This window comes from Alosa sapidissima, chromosome 22 (assembly GCF_018492685.1).
Source record: "Alosa sapidissima isolate fAloSap1 chromosome 22, fAloSap1.pri, whole genome shotgun sequence".
NCBI classification, from domain to species: domain Eukaryota; kingdom Metazoa; phylum Chordata; class Actinopteri; order Clupeiformes; family Clupeidae; genus Alosa; species Alosa sapidissima.
The window spans coordinates 28,792,900-28,815,663 of record NC_055978.1 but is presented as its reverse complement, the minus strand read 5'-3'; the positions used below and the strand labels follow the sequence as shown (position 1 = coordinate 28,815,663).

General features: G+C 40.7%; 1 protein-coding gene across 3 annotated transcripts in view; it reads right to left on the bottom strand.

The window, feature by feature from the left end:
- Positions 1–22,764, bottom strand: part of pparaa (peroxisome proliferator-activated receptor alpha a) — a 39,156-nt gene that overhangs the window by 13,925 nt on the left and 2,467 nt on the right. The window contains exons 3-4 of one of the 3 annotated variants that reach the window (XM_042078002.1): positions 21,021–21,082; positions 20,837–20,916 (exon numbers count right to left, since the gene is read on the bottom strand). The exons of 1 other annotated variant lie outside the window; for it this stretch is intronic. The gene's annotated coding sequence lies outside the window, so the exon portion shown is untranslated. Of the gene's footprint in view, positions 1–15,688; positions 15,902–20,836; positions 20,917–21,020; positions 21,083–22,764 lie in introns of those variants that run through there. One more of the 3 variants, XM_042078006.1, reaches the window with a different exon arrangement.

The following is a 22,764-nucleotide window of genomic DNA, read 5'->3' as shown; positions in this document are numbered from 1 at the left end:
TGAGATAAAAGACAATGAGACAGAAACAATTTCAACAGGCAGGATTTCATCATTTTATTGTTTGCTTTTAAAATATACATCTGTAACACATTATTTAATGTAACACATTATGTGGTAATATAAAGTAAATATTTAAAGGATAGCAATACTTACAGTTTGTGGGTCTTTGAAGATGTAGCGTTGTTTTGCTGCCCTTCAGGGAAGGCAGTAGGTTGTATAGTTATCTCCTGATGGGGCAAAATCACAACCCTGAAACCACACAACCTACTACCTCACCCTGTACGAACATCAGTGCATCAACTTCAATTTCTCAATGAAAGGTCATGTTTTCATTTACAAATACACAAATCTACAGCATAAGCCTATGGAAATAAATCTGCATTTGCATATATGCACACCTTGCACATGTAGATCTAAAAGTAAACACGAGCATTATTAAACACATTATTGGTGTTTACAGGGTAGAATCAAATAAAAGACCAGAAAATCATGCTAAGTCAATGCAAGAGACAGTTCAATGAAACCTTTATTTTGATACATACAGAATATAAGTGAATTCCGAATGAAATGACTGGGTGTAATGACAATTTACACATTGTTTCTACAATAACTTTACACGTACCAAAATAACAATTTGTATTTATATACAAAAAATGTTGGGGGTTTTTTCATAACTTTCCACATGATGACAATACAGCCACTTCAGGAAAGACAGTAAGTTGTATAGTTAACTCACAGCAAGGGATTGACCCTAAAACTATACAACCTACTACCTCACTTCAAAGGGCAGTTTTGGATTCCAGTGCTCTGAATGCTTGACATACCGTCCTTAGGGTAACGCCTTGACCTGTATCAACTTCAAAATGATGACTTGTTCACAACCACCAAATACAGCAAACCATACAGCCAGATGAATGAAACAAAGGATGATTTGTATAAACACCATTATGATCCATAGAAAAGAACTGTGTCCACATAGTGCATCTATGAGAGAAAGACAGGGAAAGATTCATGTTATTTTTAATTTCAGCAATGGAAAGCATAGGTGTAAAATAAATAAAATAAAATAATTATTTGTCACAGATAATTATACAAGGTACAATATGCTGTGAGATGCTTAGTCTTCTGACTTCAATGACAATGTATTAAAACAAAACAAATAAATAGAACACTGAAGATGCGTGTTACTGTGATACATACAAAAAATAGTATATATATGAGTATACTTCATATAATTCTATTAAATTCTATTATTATGTCATGTGGTCCTGGTCCAGTCCTCATTCAAGATGTGAAAAGATTGTGGATAGAAGCTTATTTAGTCTCACAACTGGGTTTCAGGCAGCGGTAATGTTTAATATTTGACTGGAAATATTCCACTCAAACTCACTACATTATTAATGGAAATCTTGTTTACAACTCTACTTGGCTTAGAGTTGGAAGAGTCAAGTAACACCTCTCCCTCACTAAGAAAGGAAGATCCTCACCATGTATCAAATTCTCCTCAGTTGTTTCACTTGTTGCACTTTGAAATACTCCAAATCAGGTATTGTAATGTTGTGACACTACTGGTAAATTAAGCCATCTAAATGTCTATGCCAATATTTTCTAATTGAACACACACTGAGTCAAAAGGTGAAAGGTCAATGTGAAGCTGGTAAGCACTAAGTAACGGGCGGAGACTGCCCTCAGCGCTGCTTGGGTAAGGCGACAGAGAGCAGGCTGGGCAGCTGTCATGGTTGTGAGGCCAGCGCGATGCTGTGGTCAGCGCTGAGAGTTTCCTGTGTGAGTGAGGCTGTGGTCTGCCATGTGGTTTACCTCTGGATGGGAGAGGCATACCCACAGAGGTGAGTCAGACTGCTGGGGCCTCAGAGAGGAGAGGTGTTACCACACCGCTCTCTCTCTCTCCACACACACACACACACACACACACGCAAGCGCACACACACACACACACACACACACACACGCACACACTCTCTCTCTCCATATATATGTATATGTCTGTGTGTGTGCGTTTGTGTCTCAGTGTGTGTGTAAAAATATATGCTCAAAGTTTGTTTTTCCAGAGCTGAAGCAATGGTTGCTGTTCACTAAATCAGTGGTTCTCAAATGGGGGTACGCGTACCCCTGGGGGTACTTGAAGGCACTCCAGAGGGTACGTGAGATTTTAAAATATACATATATTTAAAAAGTAGAATCCATGCAAAAATACTTTAAAAACAATTATTTAATAAATATTTCAGGAAAATATAAGTTCATAAAATGAATTTTATATTTCAGTAGGCTATTCAATTTCATTATCCTCCTAAAAACCCAGATTCCCCCCGATACCAGGATGGTTCAACCCAACCTGTCACATGCCACCCGCCATCACCTGTCAATCACTGTCAAAACTCAAACGATGGAGTTGTGGTTGAAGCTTAGCGGTAATTCTTGTGCGCTGGTTAGGGGGTACTTGGCTGAAAAAATATTTCACAGGGGGTACATCACTGGAAAAAGGTTGAGAACCACTGCACTAAATCATAGCATGACAAACATGCTGTTATGCATTATGTGTTTATACTACAAACACATCTCGCCAGGTACAGCAAGGTAAATGTCAAATAAAACTCATCTCTGGGTCGTCTTTTACCAGACTGCAGTATGAGACACTCGGGCAGACAGTAATTGTATGTACTTTTGACATGGAGTGTGCTGGAGTGTCCTGAAGTGACCTCTCATTGCGAGCAGTCAACAGTTCCTCACCCACCTAAATTGACTGCCCCTCTATGTCTAACAATGTTTGCCAAAGCAATAACAGGCCGCGGATAGCTTTTAATAGACTATGAGATAAATACTGCTCCTCCCTTTCCCAAACAGTCACACACACAGCCATGCCACCTTAACCTTAGATGGCACTTTCACAAACGGAACCTCTTGCAGGCAGCGCAGACAGTCCTTCACTACCGTTTGCTCTCAGATGAAAGACCTGGATTCATTCTGTGCACATGGGGAGGAAGTTAAACTGTGACTGAACACTGCAGGCCCAGTCGATAATCAGGACACTGGCACAGCCTGAGATAAGTCACTTTTCTATTAGGACTGTTACTACTGTTACCTTATCCACCAGCACGAGCTGACATGGCACACGTGGAGGTCTTATTCAAACAAGATGAACATGTGACAGAGAGGAACATACCCAAGAAGCTTTCCTTCCAGGATGACTGAGAAGATAGTGAATTTAGACCACTTACAGGGATCACTATACTTCCTAGATCTTTTACCAAAGATACTTTAGTTTATCAGCCGTCTCTGCTTCTACTTAAAGCTCAGCGAAAAATAGCAAAAAAATGGTTTTGCGGCAACAAAAGTTAATTGGTGACTTTTCTGTTGTTGCATATTCACTGTCCAATAGGTGGCAATCTTCTCCAGGGCCCGTCGAGTAAACATTTTGACAATGGCATCTTTGTGCATTTAAAGGGTGCTAATCGTGGCGCCTTTGCATCTTCATTTCACCGGTGGGAGATTAAACTATAATTCACTTTTGTTCCTTCCCCTGGTCTAATGCATAAGGGTAACAATAGGCACCAATTGGCTGTTTTGGCTATACATCTAGTCAACCACAGAATAGTGTAGGCTATAAAATTATACCAAAAAATCTTCTACAGTCATTTTACAAATGTTGTGTCATATGAAAAGCCTAGTATATCCCTAATAATGTAAACCGACTCAAGCACCTGCAATTCGAAATTGACGTTGTGTGTGTCTCCCCTTACTCTTATTTAGACATGTTATGTTGCATACACATACTCACTCACCCACAGATTATACATCAAGCACACAGATCAAGTATACTGCAGCGGTGCTACACTAGAGTGCACTACCTGCCATCTAGATTATGCGAGTGGCCATGACATCATCTATACGCACAACAATTGAGCAACTCCACCCCAGCTTTTGTCACCTGTCAATCATGTCTTAGCGTCATTGTGAGAGCAGGCGGCACATTTGTCTAGAAGACCGCCCATCCCTGCCCCCCTCTGGGCCTGCTCACAGACCTTATACAGTCTAGCTTGGTCAGCACAACGACAGACAGAGGACTACATGTGCTTCACCAGATAAATGCTAAAGCACATTGTTTCATCTAATCAGGGGACTAGCATTCTAGAGGTTTCATTTTGCTTTAATGAAGGCAGGACGTTGTTTCATCTAATCAGGGGACTAGCATTCTAGAGGTTTCATTTTGCTTTAATGAAGGCAGGACGTTGTTTCCTTTTCAGTTTTGCAACACAAGAGGCGAACTGGAAAAAACGTTCTGGCAGCAGCAGTGACAGAGTACAGGACAGTTAGAGAATGTACAACCGACAACTGTGGAAACTATTAAACCATCACGTACATCATTGTTCTTAATTATCTTCACAAATGGTATATGTATATGTGGACAATTTTAAGGGAATTATGTAGCCAAAATAATTACAAGACATACAATTCCACCTGTTTCTGATTCATAATTCAATTATAGAGTTAACATCACAGGGCCGTGTTTCGAAAATATTCCACTTACTGTGATGAACACACACACACTCACACACACACAGACACGCACGCACTATCACACACACTCACACAAATTTTTTCTCAGTTGGCTAGTGAATATAATTAATGAATGTGAGTAGTGGATACTGGTAACAAATATTTAATGAATAGAAATCACCGAAAATAAACATCTTTATCTTCATCTTTCCAACAATTGAACATCTATATAACATCTGAATATTCAATATGAGTTATTCAAAGCTTAGGCCTTAGGACTTCTTTGAAGAATATCAATGAAAAAAAAAGTGTGCAGATTATAATTTTGTATCTCACAAATGAGGTAGAAAACAGGAATATTAAGTTATTTCCTTAAGACTACTCGGTTCATGCATTTAGCCTTTACTTTTAGACTTTACTCTTACTTAGATGAGAATATTTGGATAACAAAATGTGTTAAATTTTGGCCCAAATACGAGGGCCAGCTGCGCTTTTATTTATTCAGTGCATTTAAACCCGACTACAAAATATGGCCTTAGTCTTGATCAGACCTGCACCACGCAAACTCATGCACCAACATGCAGTTATTTTATGTGTTTTAAGTTAATTTAAATAACCTTGATCATTCTAATTATTAACAAATGACAATGACTTTTCACAAGTTCTGCAATGTATACAATGTAGTTTCTTGTTCTGTACCACATACTGTTAAGTATAAAAATGTCATGTGATAAAAAAAAAATGCAAATAAGAAATATTTTACTTTTGCATACTATTTTTTGCCGTGTTTCGGTTTGTATTATGAAACTTTATTGAACAAAATGTAGGAGCCATCTGTCATCTAGATCCTAGTGAGTGTGTGTGTGTGTGTGTGTGTGTGTGTGTGTGTGTGTGTGTGTGTGTTTGTCTTTATAGGAGGTGTCTGCACCCTCCTGGCGTGGGAACCCATTTCAGCACTAAACCCAAGGTCCATTGTGGTGCACATGGCATCAAGTGTGTGCTATACATGAGAGAGCATGAGTGTGTGTCGGTGTGTGTTGCTGCAGGACAGTGAAGGAGTGTGTGGGTGTGTTTCGCAACGTGACTGTGAGGGAGTGTGTCTGCCTCTTCTCTTACACACTCATTTTTTTTTTCAAACAATACTATCTATCATTACTAAATGTTTTGTTTTTAACCTAATACAACTTATTCATTTTTACTTCTTAGGTTATTTGTTATCTGTTATTTGTTAGGTTATCTGTTATTTCAAACTGTGATAAATGGAAGTCTGTGGTAAATGTAAAAAAAGTTTTTAATTAGGATTCTGTATACTAATGCGAACAAACATGAATGCTTATTGTCTACGCAAATTTATTTCATAATAATTTTCACAATTAAGTGCTCACCAAACTCAAGGCAATTTACAATTTTGAATAATGCCACATTCTTTTGGCTCTACGTGTATAACTGACGCCAACAAAGCTCAATCATTTGACTTGGTTCAGCATCCACAAAAATGTATTTTTAGATCAGAATCTCTTGAAGCCATTGATTGTTCCACCTAATTTTGGAAAACTGAAAGTTGGTTCTGTGTCTGTGTGCAAGTGTGTGTGCAGGTATGCCGATGTACAGTATATGGCATGTGCTAACGTGCTGAGAACAGTGTACTTATTAAAACGAATAAGCAAACAAATGTATAACACGTGAAGGACCAAAAATGTAACATGCTTTTGAAAAAATGTAACAGAATGGAGGACATTTGCATGTAAATTATACTCTCTTCATCAACCTGAACCTATCGATGGCCATGTTGTGTGTGGGCCTAGTCCTCAAAGTTGGGGAGTTGTTCTTGTGAGCCTGCTATATGTGTGAATATGTGCTTGTGTGTATGTATGTTTCGGCCTGTGATGACTCATCCATATCATCCTCCTATGATTGTCGAAGGTCCATGCAATTGAGCTTTCACAGCACAGACAAAATCATAGCCATTTCCCATTAACATTAACAGGCTTCGAAATGCAGAACCACCAGATGAAATATTTGATATACAATCAATGCTGAGGAAGTATTCTATTTTTCAATAAAATAGTAAAAAAAAATGTCGCACTGTATACAAATCAAATGAATCAAAGCTTATCTAAATATCGAACAAAATGGCGCGAGTCAGTATTTCACATTTACTGAGAAAGTGAGCATATTCAACATAAGTGTGGAATGAGTTTTGTATAGCTAGAAACTCTGTGATTACCACACTGTAAATAAATAACATTTATTTCTGAATATCAACTGTGTGAGACACCAAAATAAAGGAATTATTCACAATTTGGACGGCAATGCTAAATTGCAACAAATACTGTAAAAGGTAATGTGAACTAGAGCACGGCACTGCTTGTATGGTCTGGCACCTATCCCAGCACAGCTGCAGTCATATGAAGGTCTTTCAGAAAGGCTTTCCTTTTTCCAAGATGAGAGCAAACACACCAGTTAGCAAGCTCAGTTTGTGGACACACACACTAACAGCACAGCATCAGGCAGACACATCTCAGCACAACTAAGACAAGACATTACCGAGCTTTCCTTCCAGACAAATACTACACTTTCGTAGCGCTTCGTTTCTCTCAGGTTTTGTAAGTTTACAGTATCAGTATGCTGCTTTTGTACAAACCATATTACAAATATTATCAAATTATGGCAATGACAATGCTACCCTGAATATGCAAAGCATAGATGCGGCTTTTAAACCAAAACACAAGAGATATTAAACCCACTACTCCTGCAACAACACAGATTTATACACGTACAGTACCACCTCCAACACAAGACTCACCAACATGTAACCAGCAGCAACTGCTTACCTCAAATCACACAAGAGAGCCAGCGCATGACGACAATCCAGAACAACATGGCTAGACGAGGGCGTCCTCTTCCCCTCCATGTGGCTCTCTGCAGAGGGCAGCGAGAGCGGTCAGTTACCTCCACGGGCCCAGTGAGGGGCAGCGAGAGCGGTCAGTTACCTCCACGGGCCCAGTGAGGGGCAGCGAGAGCGGTCAGTTACCTCCACGGGCCCAGTGAGGGGCAGCGGAGCACAGAGGCAGGCAGGCAGGGAGAGAGCTCCATCCCCTCACCCAGCCTCAGCCACAGGCCACATGCCGGCTTGCCACCTCCGAGCCTGGGGCTGCGAGGGCTTCCACAATAGGAGGCCATGAGGGTGCTGGGGAGACGCGTGTGCTGCCCGTCTGGCAGTTAACAAGTCTTTGAATGAGGAATGTTAGCAAACAGACAAACAGAATGTACGATGAATGTTAATGGCCCGGCCAGTCAGATCTCAGCATCGGCTCTGTCTTATGAATAATTCAGCAGCAAGGAATCAGAGCCCCCTCCCATACAATAACCCCCCCCCCCTCCAGAAAAAAAGGGGGAAAATCCTCAAATGCCTTCACTGGCTGAAAAGTGCAAGAGAGAGAAAGCCAGATTGGGGAGAAAAAGAAGTATTTCTAATCTTTTGCCCACTCACTACTCTGGTCTCGCTGTGCTCAACCCACTTTGCCATTCAACCATTAATGTCCACAGCAAAGAACACACATGCACAAGACATGCTCCTGGATACCACATATGATCGCCACTTTTTCGTTTCAACATGCAACATTTTTTTCTTTCAATGTCGGCATCTCTCACTCATTGCCTTTTTTATGTCTTTTGTTTGGAATTGGCACCTGTCCCAGAAAAAGCTCTGCCGTTGCACCACCCTCCTGCTCCCCTTTCACTGGAGAGAGCCAACAGGAGAGAGGGAAAGAGAGACACAGAGAATGAGAGAACGCGCGCGCGAGAGAAACAGAGAACGAGAGAGAGAGAGAGCAAGAGAGACACAGAGAATGAGAGAACGCGCGCGCGAGAGAAACAGAGAACGAGAGAGAGAGAGAGCAAGAGAGACACAGAGAATGAGAGAACGCGCACGCGAGAGAAACAGAGAACGAGAGAGAGAGAGAGCAAGAGAGACACAGAGAGGGAAAGGCAGAGGGTGCGTGAGATAGAGAGGGAGAGGGGGAAATGAGAGCAGTGTGAAAGAGAGCAAGAAAGAGAGAGAGGGAAGCGATTGAGAGAAAACAAACGAGAGAAAGAGAGTGCCGTACTATCCACAGAACTACTCAGAGGAGATGCAACATGTCGAGAGCTCAGCCATTTTCACTCTGCGCGAAAAAAAAAATGCCCTGCTGTAAAACCACAGACACAACAAGCACAATCATCCAGAAAGCTATTTAGCCACCTCACACTACCTGACCAGCCCCATGATTAATCTAAAAACAAGTACATTGTGACAAGAAACTAGCACGGCAGAACAAAATGCATTTGTACAAATAGCAAAAGTCACAGAAAAAGAGCCAAGTTGACTTGGAACTCTATTCCCATAGCAACTTGTTGCAGGATGTTTAAGGCAGTTCCTGCAGATAGTTAGAGGCAGAGGTTTCAAATCCACAGAGTAGTAAAAGCCCTCCTTCTCCTGGCCCAGTCTGTCTGAGGGGGAGGACCTTGCTGTGGAAATAGCAGCAGACGCTTTTCTCTTCTCTTCTCAGCAGCTTCTCTCTTCGCTCTCTTCCTTGCATGTGGCCCAGACCAAACGAGTGAGGGAGAGAGAGAGAAACGAGGGGAAGGGAGGAGAGAGAGAGAGAGAGAGAGAGAGAGAGAGAGAGAGAGTAGGGGGGAAGGAGCTAAGCTGATGATGAAATAGGGGCGCAGTCAAGTACGTGAGCAAGTCGCTCTTTCATTACACGTTCCACAGAGCCACTAGAGAGAGAGAGAGAGAGAGAGACAGAGAGAAAGGGGGGGGGCACTGTCTGCCTTGCTCTCTCTATCGCACATACACAGACACACCTTGCTACATTACATGACATCTGAATAGTTAATCTCAGAGCTTATTTCTCTCACTTGTACAGTACCTAATGGTGGCCACCGCAGAAATAAAAAAAAAAAGCTTGCTTTGAGACATTCTCCACCACATACGGTTGAGCCCATTTTTTCCTCAAAGGGGGGTGAGGACACAACAGATTTCAACTTTAAATATTATTGAACCGCTCCAGCCTTGTTCAGTGTGGTGGAGCATGGGCATGGACCTCCTAGCACACACTTCTTTAACTCTCTCCCACCTCCAATCAGTCCAAACTACACCAGCGTCCTTACCACTACTACCTTTTGCCCCCTGCAACTATTTCTGCAGGGAGTCCAAACCTGATAAGAGGTTTGGGTGAGACTCCTTCACTGGCGTTCTGGAGGAGAAACAGCTGGTGAGAGCAGCACAGAAGCCTGCAGATAAGGATGAGCAGCGTATTGGACGCTTACACCCACACGCCGAGCACTACAGATCTGACCTCTGGCAGGGGCCCGCCAGGCAACGGTGCGCTTTTTAGAAGAGGGGAAAACGTCCTCACAGACAAAGCCCTCCTCTTCCTTCCTGTGCTCCCCCTTAAATAGCGATATCAAATTATTATTTATGATGTTTTACCATCAATATGCAAATAATTATTACCATCAATATGCAAAGGATTATTATGCATTATCAAGTACAAGTTGTTAAAAAATCGCTCTGCACTGACCTGATATGTACCGAAAAATATTCCACATCCATACCACAAATGTGTTTCTCATGTGTTACTATGCCAGCTATGCAACGGATAAAAAAATACATTTAATTACACCATATGTTATGGACTGCACTGGAGCAGTGTCCAGCCAGAGAGTCATTCTGCTTTTGCAGGGTTTCAGACACTATGTTGTAATTACCAGCAGTAGCTCTCACACACTCACACACACACACACACACACAGAGAGAGAGACACATACAGCTTATCTTGCCTATTCTCAGAGCCCTGCCAGTCCTCGGCCGAAACCTCCCCTGCTCCGCCAGGACACTGACCCCTCACCAGAGAGCCCCGTCGCCAACCAGACTCTGAGCCACACGCCACTCAGAGCCAGCTGGAGGGCGCGAGCAAATGACAGGAACAGACACAACTATGGGTCTGCCACTGCACAATATGGAAGTGGACACGTTTCCCATCTTACTGCCCTCGTCTAATGACAATAGCGGACAGGGCACCTACTAGCTGATGACTGCCACGTCACATCTTGCCACGCTGTCTAACCAATGGGAAAGGGGATGAGCATATTAAACCAAAATTGTACTGTTCCATATACTACATTATTGTCTGTAATTGAGTGAGTGAATCATTCTTGGTTTTAATTAAATTGTAGTTATAAGCATTTGTTTTACCACTTCATTTAAGTCTAATGTTCACAATCAACTCTTGCTGATGGTCTAAGCTGTGGCAGGAATGCTCAGGCTTGGCATGCATGTTCAACTGTACATTGCGTTAAGTTCACTTGAGGATACAATTTTGGTTTTGGGTTGGCTGCCAACACCCAAACAGTAAGTTTCTATGTAAGACCTCATCTTTCTCAGAGCTGACTGCTTATGGGAACCATTGATCAAATGCCAATCACAATAACTTCTTTATGAGAATTTGCAAAGAACAGCTTCAGTGTGGTTTTATTATGGATCACCCTGACAATTTATATGCAAGGCTTTCATGTCATAATGTCTTCAATGATAAGGGAGACAGAAAAGATGTTTACATTATATAAACATAAGAATTAACCATTCAATCTAACAATTCACCATTACTTTAACCTGGAAGTGTAAACGATTAACCTCTAAAAGGTCAACTAAAACTATACATGATTGAGTCAGTATGATTTTCTTATAAACAAGGATAGATTTTTAGCCATCTACTGATTTTCAATGGAAATTCATTAGTATGATGACAGGCTTACTGATTTCATAGGAAAATAGGCAAAACGTGTCAAGTACAATGAAACTTGCAGAAATGTAGAAAACAACACAGCAAACAAGGACATTGTGCACTCCAAAATAACATATCTGTGTTGTTAAGCAACACTATGTGCAACATCCCACTCATTTATCAATCCTGTGCAACAAACACTGATAATGACAACCATTCCACAAACACTAATAAATGTATAACAGTGGCCGATTTCAGAGCATATTTAGAAGCACAATATTGAAGTCTTCTCCCATACATAAAGCAACACTAGAACATTCAAATACATTCTTTCACTCCGACTTTTACATAGCCACATTACTGTACCTAAATGCAAACCAAGGATATTATTATATGTATAATTAGGGATGCTGTCTTAGTAAACATTTCTGAGCCACAGCTTTCCTTTAAAGGTGAAGTTTTCCTGAGGGGAAATGAGAAGCAAACTAATTAATTCATACCTGAAGATGACTGCTACTGCAACAACAAACTACCAAGGCACAATTTGCATGTGAGCATTTCAACCGCCATATCTGGCTGACAGATACGGATATCTCATCTCTCATCCTGAATCAATGTGTTGAGAATGAGCATGAAAAAAATCTATGTGAAATCTGGAGAATGTGTTTTTTTCACACGCAAAAAAGTCAAAGACTGAACTCACATTTCAGTGAGGTGTGAGTTAACAAAGCATGCCTTCAGTACCGGCACTGGTTCCTGTCCAGTACTCCTTATTAGTTTACACTACGTTTATATGCACATTTACTCAGAAATAAAGTCCCACTGAGTAAATATATACACATTCCAACAGCCCAAGAACATAAAAAGTGTACGGAGATACACCTGTACAAATTTCATGTGCTATAATATATATAAAAATAAAACAAGATTACATCAATATAAACAAAGATCAATAGAATGCCAGGTGCACTAAAAGATTTAAACTAAATATCAATTAGCAGCAACAGTATAAGACACAACATTTTTCATGCTCTGTCTTAGCCGGCGCACGCTGTCTGTGGTGGGTCCTTCTTGGGCCCCTGAGCACGCGTGTCAAGATGACCTCTCAATTACCGCCAGGACCTCTGGGGTCACATTTTGTTGAGACGTGAACAAAGGCCATGACCCCGGGTCACAAGTGTAGGAGCAGGCCGGCCCCATTGACGGGGAGGCACTGTTTGCTTTGAGTAGGTAAAGATCAGTCGCACGCTGCCTAATGGGGATTAAGAGGTGATCCCCTCAGGGGTGTCACTCACGGCAGTCCCACATCAGCCTTTATTAACTCCTCTGACCTCTGAGGGCCGGCAGAGGTAGCACAGCACAGCACAGCACAGCACAGCACAGCACAGCACAGCACAGCACACACAAGGGCGACAGCCGCGAAAAGAGGCATCTACCAACAGGAGCATGTTAGACTACTTGGACAACTTGTTAAATCAAATGCAAGGAACTAAGTCAACTATAACCATACTGACCTATACCGTCCAGTCATGTGCAATACAAAAAATCTGATGCTGTCTCATTTAGTTGTCCTTGAAGTGCATAAATATGTATGACGACACAGAACACAGAAAAGGAACCGTAATCAGAAGAATAACCATTTCTGCTCATTCTGTAAAAGGTTGTTTAATGGTCCTCCCACATGATATTTTCAAATAATATTTCAAGCAACTCAGAGACAAAAAAATGGTGATTAAGAGTATGCTTGAAATGAATTGCTTTAACTGGTTCCACAGACCATGATGTGTGAGGGGGTGCAGGCAGGGGGCTGTGATGTGCAGCACACAACCCTCAATTTCCAATCCCAAAATGGAGGACAGAAAGAAAGACACAACATGGTGGTCACTGCATTTTTGGAGTGAATGTTAAGTCAAGGTCTTTATAACATAAAGTAAACATCTAGGACAATTTCAGTTCATTTTCACATAACTTTCCTCAAAGTTAACATAAAAGTTTCTGAGATGGACTCATTTCCAGATTTTACAGGTGCAAATGTTTGCCTGGTGAAGTTTAAACACACTGAAATCTATAACATTTACAGGATAAATATTTCTTAATCTAATTCTATGTATATTTCAACAAATATTTAACTCTTTCAATAACTCCTTTATTTAACTTTCTCAATAAAAAGTTAATTATTACCAAACTTACTTTAAACGTTTTTAAACAAAACATGGCAAGTTTTTTTGTTTCATTAATATTTATTTCTGTCAATCTTATAGGCTACATACCTTAGACTTAAAAATTAATTCACTTTATGACTAGATGTATATTCCTCAGAAAATTTGGATCAGAAGTAGACTGTTAGATTAGAGAATATCTCTCGGATCAGAAATGTAGGTTCATATTTCCCATGTGTTGGTCTCACAGAGACAGCTAGTTAAGTGTTATGTAAAATGTATGATAATTCAATCTCTAAATATTAATTTGTGAATGTACATACAAACACTAGTGAAATATTGACCTTAAGCATTTCAGCTTTCTGTCTTAAATGCTTTTACTTATTTGTTCTATTTTATCTTAAATAATTATGCAACAAATTCATACAAAACACTCATTTTTTGTATTTGCATTTTGAAATGACAGCATGACTGTGTGCTGTAATGCCCTGATCCATGACCCATGTTTAAAATGCTCCTTGATGTTAAAGTTTCAGATGAAGGCAAAAAAGATGCCACACAGAGAGGGTTCACATTTACTGCCTTCTTGTCTATAAAGGTAGAATATTGAAGTGCAAAAACAAAACATGGTGAAAATCTCAACCATGGGCTGCTCAATGAGAGCAAATAGCCTTTTTTAATATAAAAAATATGATGAATGGTTAACAAAAATATACTGGTAAATCAGTCATATAAAAAGGCTTCTATTTTCTACTTTGCCACATACCTGTACTGTTTTTTGTTATCTTCATAATATTAACATTACACAATTGTGTGGTAGAATTAACACACAGTCCGCCTATATTAATCCTGATGACAAGTACAGCACCACTGCAAGTTTATACATGACTGTGGATAAATATTGATGGCTTTTGTTGACTATTTAATCTAAAATTGTAAGAATGAAACAACATACTCATAAGCAATCGATCACTGTCCAATATCCTTCACCATTACAACAAATGAAAATGAAATTGTCAAAGGCTCATCAGAGCTCTTGAAAGAGAATTGCCGAGCCTGAAGAGCAAAATAAAATAACATCTCTCAATTAAAGTAAGCATGTCTATGATTAATTTAATTCTCTGTTTGAAAGAAAAAAATACCAAATAAAATAAATCGCAAACCGTACATGCCATGTTGCACTAAATTCTCAAATAACATATTGAGAATGTCTAGTTGAATGCCAGATGTAAACTATTAACATAACTTTTAAAACAGGATATGCAAAAGGAAGTCATTCGATATGGTGTTTTAACTGATCAGCTTGTTTCTTAATCATTGGCAAAATAATTTATAATTAATTTCAGAATTCCTTTTATGTTCCTCTAATGAGCCATTTTAGCATGTGCCAGGTTTGACACACACACACACACACACACACACACACCTCCAGGCAGTCTGCACACAGCTTTCTTAAATCACACACGAGTAACGATACATCTTTTCAACATTATATCACATTTTGCCTTAACAGGAAAATATAAATCTCTGAGGTATTAAAATTCATTACTCTGTCTAAACGATTTCTCTCCTTCCTTTTAGGCATGAGCTTCCAGACTCTCTTAAACGATGCAGCAGGATTGGTACATGCGGTTTTGCTGCACTGCGATATTATGGTGTTCTGATAATAATAACTACATGCAAATATGCCAAACAACAAACAAAAAGAGAAATACAAAAGTGAATTTGTTACCTGAAGAACATGTAATATGTATGATTTTAGATCTTAATTTCCATTTTGAACTGAAATTGACATTGAACTAGTAAGTGGTTGTTGCCTCACTATAGCCTATGATATGACCCACAATAGTGACCATCTCTTATCTCATAACATCCTGTATGCTCCTATGCTTTCTACAGTCTACAGATTTAGAAATTCCTATTACTGGAAATACATGTTTCTAATGCATGTCCATGTTAAATTAACTTGACAAGAAATTGTATGAGGCAAAATGATGTCACAGAGTTTGTGCTGATAAAACGAAATCGCCACGTAATACCACTACCCTGAGGAATATTTATTTTTTAATATCATATAATCGGATATTGAACATTAAGCATGTCTATTATGTTACAAATAGCTGCATATTCCCTATCAAATGTAGGTGTTGAACTGACCCCTTTGTAATAACCCTTACAAGCAGATAGCAATCATTAAATGCAACGTAGGAATTCTTTGTATCGACAGAGGCACACTGAACAAACCTTTTTCCCTGAGACCTGTTTCTGTGGAGCCCACGTGCCAGGGTCCTGTTAGGGCTGGTGCTGGTGGAACGCTAAAGGCAGCATGGACTCTCTGACTTCCCTGCATGGCAGTACGGGGCGAGAGTGTGGGGAGTGGTACGGTCCTGGGCCCAAAGCCGGTGCTGGCGTGCGCCACGTCATGGCCTTGCATGGACAGCACAGAGAGGATTCGCCCCAGCAGAGCCCGCCACACCCAATCCGCCATGCCTGTCCCAACAGCCCCCAGGGAGACACACACTCATGGACACAGGCTTGGTCCACTTATGGAGGAGATCAGACACACAAACTGCCCTACTCTGTTGAGGGGATTTTAGGGATTACACAGAGTTTTATCCTGTATGCTATCCACTACAGGCAGCCATGAGCTGCAGCTAAAACAGAGGTGGAAAAGAAGCCAAGTCTGTAACAGTTTAGTTAGTAGGCTACAGCACAGTTGATAAAATGGTGGTTAATGAGTGATTTCAACTACGGAATGCGTCCCGAGGGAGCCACGGTGACAGTACACCTCACATAGGCGCACACAGACCAGCTTCCCCGAGAACAACAAAGACCTAATAATCTTCACCTGCTACCAAAGACACTTTTTAAAGTGGCAATACTTAAAGTACTATTAGGGTAGCCATTTTAAGAATTTCCTATAATAGCTAGCAATGTAGCTAAATGTGAGCTCTTTAGTCTGTTTTTAAGTGATCAGTTTTGTCTCATGTAATATAAAATATTTTAAGGTTTACCTGACCTGATGTTAGGCCAGCAATATACTGGTCAAATGTCCAAGACACACACAGTCCCGGTCTTGACCTTCCTCACCTCTGCCATGCAATATCAGTTAGAGCACCATGTCAGTCTGGTGAGTATAAACACACAGGAGGACTCTGCCCTGCTCTTGTTTTCCAGACACAGGTCTATGTGCAAGCTTGAGAAAAAACTTTTGTGATGTAAGGCCAGCCATTATTATTATTTTTTTTAAGAAGAGTCATTATTATTTAAGTATAATCTGTATTCCACAAGGCAAGCTATAAAAATCCAAGAAAGCTGTGTTGCTATCTTTGCCTAATATTTGCAAAGTGTTACTGTGTCTGTTTCAGAGTTTACAAGGCTGCTAAAATGAAGGGCGATAAGATCAAGGGGATAAAGTTTTGCTCAAAGGCGTGAACATGTGAAGTGGAGTAAGTTGACACTTTGTTATAACGACAGAACTCCATTTTCTCACTGGGTACTGAAAGCAATGAAATGCAAAATATTCTCTGAGACGTACAAAAAGCAGAGCATGCAGCAGAGCACCAAAGCAAGGCACATCGCTAACACGCTGTATGCGGTGGGAGCGTACTGGCAGTTGGTCCCTGCTCAGGGTTAAGGGCTCTCCTGCAGCCTGTGTTGTGTTGTGCGGTGGGGGCAGGGCAGCTGCAGGAGCCTGAGATGCTAACAGTCATGAGGACGCAGACGCTAACAAAAGGACCCTTTATGTAGTGTGCATACAGATAGAGCAGGCTCCTTTGTGCACCCTTTCACACGTCTCCAGCGGGCTGCACAGGTCCTCAGACGCCTCCTTTCACTCATGCCTCCACGACCACTATATAGGACACACACTGCCTTCTTGTGGCCACATTGAATGAAAGCAGACACACACACACACACACACACACACACACACATAGAAAAAGAGACTTACGTACTTCTAAATAAAATAACTAATGCAGGCCAGGAGATCAGAGAAGTACGAGACAGACATTTCTGAAAGACGAAACAGAGAGTTGGATCACTCAAACCATGCAGATCCCAGAGTCCACAGTATGATGGGCTTCATTATCAGGGACCTGAGGGTCTCATGGATGGCAATAAGGAATGTGAATTCAAACAGAGAACTGCAGCCAATTTCTTTTTTTTTTTATCTATCATCTATCATAATCCCTCTGCTTGAACAGTTGGTCTAACGACTTAACTAGAACACGTAATTAAATTAGACAGCAGAAAGAGCAAATCTGTCCAATCCACACCTTAAAGAACTGTTTCCACAACTTTTCTGTCACTGGTGTCCTTTTTAGTAATGTGTCCAGTCTGATCCCTATTCCTGATTTGATATTAGAGTCCGTATTACTCTGGTTGGAGTAAACTTCTCTGTCACCCACCCTTACCTAAAACATATTTAACCCTTAAAGGTGTAGGTTTTTGAACATTCTAAGTTCCGCAACAATTGAAGGTTCTAAAATTCTATGTTGAATTCAATGAACCCAGATATTCTTTAGAACGTTCATTTCTCAACATTCCGGGTTAAAAATGCAAAATATAAAACATACAAATGAGCACTATTCAAAGTTGCAAACACTCTTGACTTGGTCTTTTATCAACAGTCAAGTGAGATTTGGATATGAAAAAGGCCAAAAAGGGGAATTCACTAAGTTTTAGAACAACTACATATAGAGCAAATGTTGAAGGATGCTGATTGAAAAGCAAAGAAATATCTTGGGGCTTTGAGGTTTTTCTCAAGCCTCCGTCTCTGCTGACCTATAAACCTTTGTGACTGGAGCAGATGCAAATGTTGCTGACTTGCTCCCCCCAAAATACTAAGGGGCTATTCAAACCAGCTCTTGGCCACAATGCAGCCGTGGTTGGCCCACAGAGCAGCCCAGTCTGAGACCGAGAGGCTGCCATGAGCGCTCACATGGCCCTCTCCCTGCGTCAAGCTGGGAAAGGCCGGCCTGCCTGCGCTCATTAATTCTCCTCCTGTGACAGTTTAAAATGCCCGATTGCTACAAGTGCTATAAGTATAAGTATAAGTATAAGTATATATACTTTTTTGATCCTGTGAGGGAAATTTGGTGATAATATCCATCTTTCTGAAATAATACAAATAGCAATGTTCTACGTGTACTATTCAGCATACAGTACAGTCTACTTTGCTATGCTGCCTTCTATAATTGTATGTCACACGCCCCACAATTTTCGATCTTCATAAATCACATTGTTAGGCATGTCCCTATAATAATATAATGCCAAATAATACAGACATAATTTTCTGACAAAAAAGGCTCCTCAACCTGACAACATGGGTTATATAAAGTTTATGCAGGTCTTCGTATCATAAACAAATGTATATTTTGTGAATGAGATTAATGTGATGTGCAGTAGTTTTTGAGCTGTTTTCAACAGAACTGTTTATATGTCTAACCCTAAAACATGAGATTCAACATTCAAAGGTAGAATCCTCCATCCTGGCCAAATATTTTTCTGATAATTAAGGTCACTACCTCCACTCCCCTCCATGCTCCTGAAGTAACATTGATGTTTGGCTGGACTCATGCATGGGTCAATGTGGGACACTTTAGTTTCCTATTTCTTTTTTTGAGCTCTCTGGACAGATGGCTACAGGAATGTAAGTAGAATTTAGCTGAAAATGATGAAAAGTGAAATGGATGATCATCAAGGACCCCACCTTTAATTAGTCAATGAGTGTTGTCTGGCAGTGGAAAAATGAAATGGAATAAATTAGCCAGCACTCTCCAACTAAAATATAAAGTTCTGAAAGCCCAAAAACATCTCATGTTCCACACGTGAGTTAATCCAATTTGCTCATAGTTTAGTATTTCGTTCCTGTCTGTTAGCAGGCCTTTGCCAGCGACGCCAGACCTTCTATTCTCTCTGCTCTGAGAATCAGTAGATTAAATACTGAAAGGGGACTGTACTGGCTCAGCAACATCTGGAGGGCACCTGCAGAGGTCAGGTGACCTGAGACGGCCTACAGAATGACTGACATTGACTGAATAATGAGAGTCAGTGGGCCAATAGATATTCTAGGAAATATTCTAGGAAATCGTGACGTGATTCGTCGTGATTTTGATTTAAAGCTAGCAGGGAACAAGGCCCTGATCTGAAATGGGTTCTACTAAAACGTAGACCACACGATAATGATTAGTGTAACACAAGCAGGTTTGTTAAGTACGGTATCTCAGACGCATGTGATTTTGGCAGGCTATGGTTTAGATAATAATTTGGGGCAGCCGTGGCCTACTGGTTAGCGCTTTGGACTTGTAACCGGAGGGTTGCCGGTTCGAACCCCGACCAGTAGGCACGGCTGAAGTGCCCTTGAGCAAGGCACCCAACCCCTCACTGCTCCCCGAGCGCCGCCGTTGAAGCAGGCAGCTCACTGCGCCGGGATTAGTGTGTGCTTCACCTCACTGTGTGTTCACTGTTTAACTAATTCACGGATTGGGATAAATGCAGAGACCAAATTTCCCTCACGGGATCAAAAGAGTATACATACCTATACTTACTTATAATGTAATGCAGAAGTGAAACATGGTGACAGAGTGGACAGTGATGGATAAACAAAGCTAAAGATGAGTGAATAGCTTCACGAAAATACAATCCTCTCTCCTCATCCTCATCTCTTGATGAATGTGCCATGTCTGACACCAAGTTACTTAGCCATCATCATCAAAACCTTGTAGGCTATTAATCCTTGTATCTGTAGACATCACCTACAGCACACAACAGTTGACAAATACACTGGGCTACAAATAAAGGCAAGGCTAAAAACAGTCTAAACAATAAATAAAAATCAGAAACAGTTTATGCCTGAAAAGAGTTGTCAAGTCACAAATGAACTTAAATTATATTTCATAGTATGATGGTTAATATAGACAATAACAACTATCCTTGGGCTTCTGACAATGGAAGATAAATTACTTTTTGATTAGTGTGGTTGGGAATGTCAACATGCTGCAACAACCCTCTCCTGACAAATGGGATACTGCGTCTGACTCATCTGTGTCTGACTTTAACTGCTGACTCATTGCTGCTACGGCTCTGTGTCTGTGGGATGGAAGTAAAAGGAGTGCTTTCCCAAACTAAAAGGCCAGGTGTCTTAGTTATCTACAACAACAGTTTTAGAGCACATTTCAACATATTTCCTCAACATTTACTGCCTTTTATGCCAGAGCAGTATGTTTTTATGTGCACATGTATATCTACAGCAATACATGCATATTTCAAAACATCACTTCAACAGAACGTGTAAGACCAAGCTTCCGACCGTATTCTAAATGGAATACAACTACACCCTTTGCTTATTGTCATTCATACTAGATAAGAACAGAGATGACGCACACTTACATTAAATACAGATTGGATTAGTTGCATGACAGGAGGCTCCTGTTCCCAGATGTCATGTTTGTCATGCCCAAGTCAGTTTCCTTGAAATATTTAGATTGACAAGGTAAGGTGAGGCAAGGAATACCTTGTTTAAAACTGCTGTGTCACATTAGGCACTGCTCTCAATGAACCAATCCACTCTCACCTGCATTGTGGCAGCCACACCCCCTCCAGTCTGTCCCTACAAATCACATGGCATCCTCAGAACTGTGAAAAACAGTCATACAGTTGTCTCAATACCCTTGTGTGAATCTCCTTTGCATACAAATCATACCACCATTAAAATAAAAGCTTGTTTTCAACTGACAATGTATCATGAGATGAATCTACATCCATTTAAAACATTAAATCTGTTCTTTCTAGAAATGAGACTTATGTGTGTCATAATCTGAAACCATATATATTCTTCTTTTTAATGTGGCTAGCACCAGGGTCCTGTTTCTTTTGAGCTCAAAACTCAGCCGGAAGAAACTGCCGAAAGTCCTGCAGAGAGCTGTTTAATTTGCTTGAAGTATTCATGAACTCGCTTTTGACTTGGGCCCTTGCTTCTACTTCACTGTATCCTAAAAAATAGATGTTTTCTTGGCAGTATAAAATCTGCAAGTTCAGCCAAAATAGACAATAAAGCAGTATAGGGAGCACAAACTCATGCCAGACTGCAGAGGGGCGATTCAGTGCTGGAGCCCATTTTTTTCCCCTTAAAATGATCCACAGTGGAAAGAAAAGGCTTTTCCCTGTCCTCAGATGAACTTGAACATGAGCTTCCTGTTAGAGCTGCAGAGGAAACACCCAGCACAGCGAACTTACACTAACAGAGACCGGCCTTCACTGCCCAATTCTTCACTGACTGCAAAATTAGGTCAGGCACTTAAGAGCCTGCACAAAGACACACACACATGCACACGCGCATATGCACACACACACACGCACACACACACACACACACACACACACACACACACACACACAAAAACACATGCACCCACACACACGCACACACAAACATATACACATGCACCCACACACACGCACACACACGCACATACACACAAACATATACACATGCATACATATTTGTCATAGCCTTGTACATATCTCATATCTTGTACCTTGCACTAGGCTAATCATGTCGTCATATTGTGTGTAAACTGCCAGTGCTGAACAAAATGTGAGTGCCATTCTGATTCCAATCTGAATATTTATGGTATTCTCTAATGCTGTCCTCACCGCATGAGCACGCAACAATTCTGCACACAAACACTGCATGCCACAGAGAACTGCAGTCTGTCAGAACAGAGTAAGGGCTGCTTTCAAAACTCACACTTCCAGTTTTGGTCCTGCCACTAACCTGGGATAACCTGTGTTGCCACCGAATGACACACTTTAAGAAATTAATCTTAAAAAGCAAATATGACACGTCATACGACAATTCAATTTTTACACTTGACCTTACCCATGCCATTGTCAGAAATTGTGCTAATCATTCAGACAGACATTAGCTCTGTAAAATCCTAGTCTCCCAGGCCTACAATGAGTATTTGAGGCATTTGAAATATTTTGTTGATGACATGAATTCAGTACTGCAGGATGTGTTGAAATGAACACTTGTCATTTAATATTTGAGAAACCTGAGGTGTGTGGTGGGGTAGGTGGCTAGAATGAGTTGAATTGGATGTTCAGCGCCTGGAATTTAGCTCCGGAGGAAGAAAAAAAAAAAGGAACAAGGTAGAGAGAGAAAGTAAGAGAGTGAGAAAGTGAAAAAAGACGGCGATCCTACAGGCCAATTTTCTGTCATCCGTCACTGCAGTGGAGTTTGGGGAGACATTCCTGTGGGATTGACAGTTTGGCATGGTCAGGGCCCAAGCCAGTCATGGAAAGACACTTCTAGT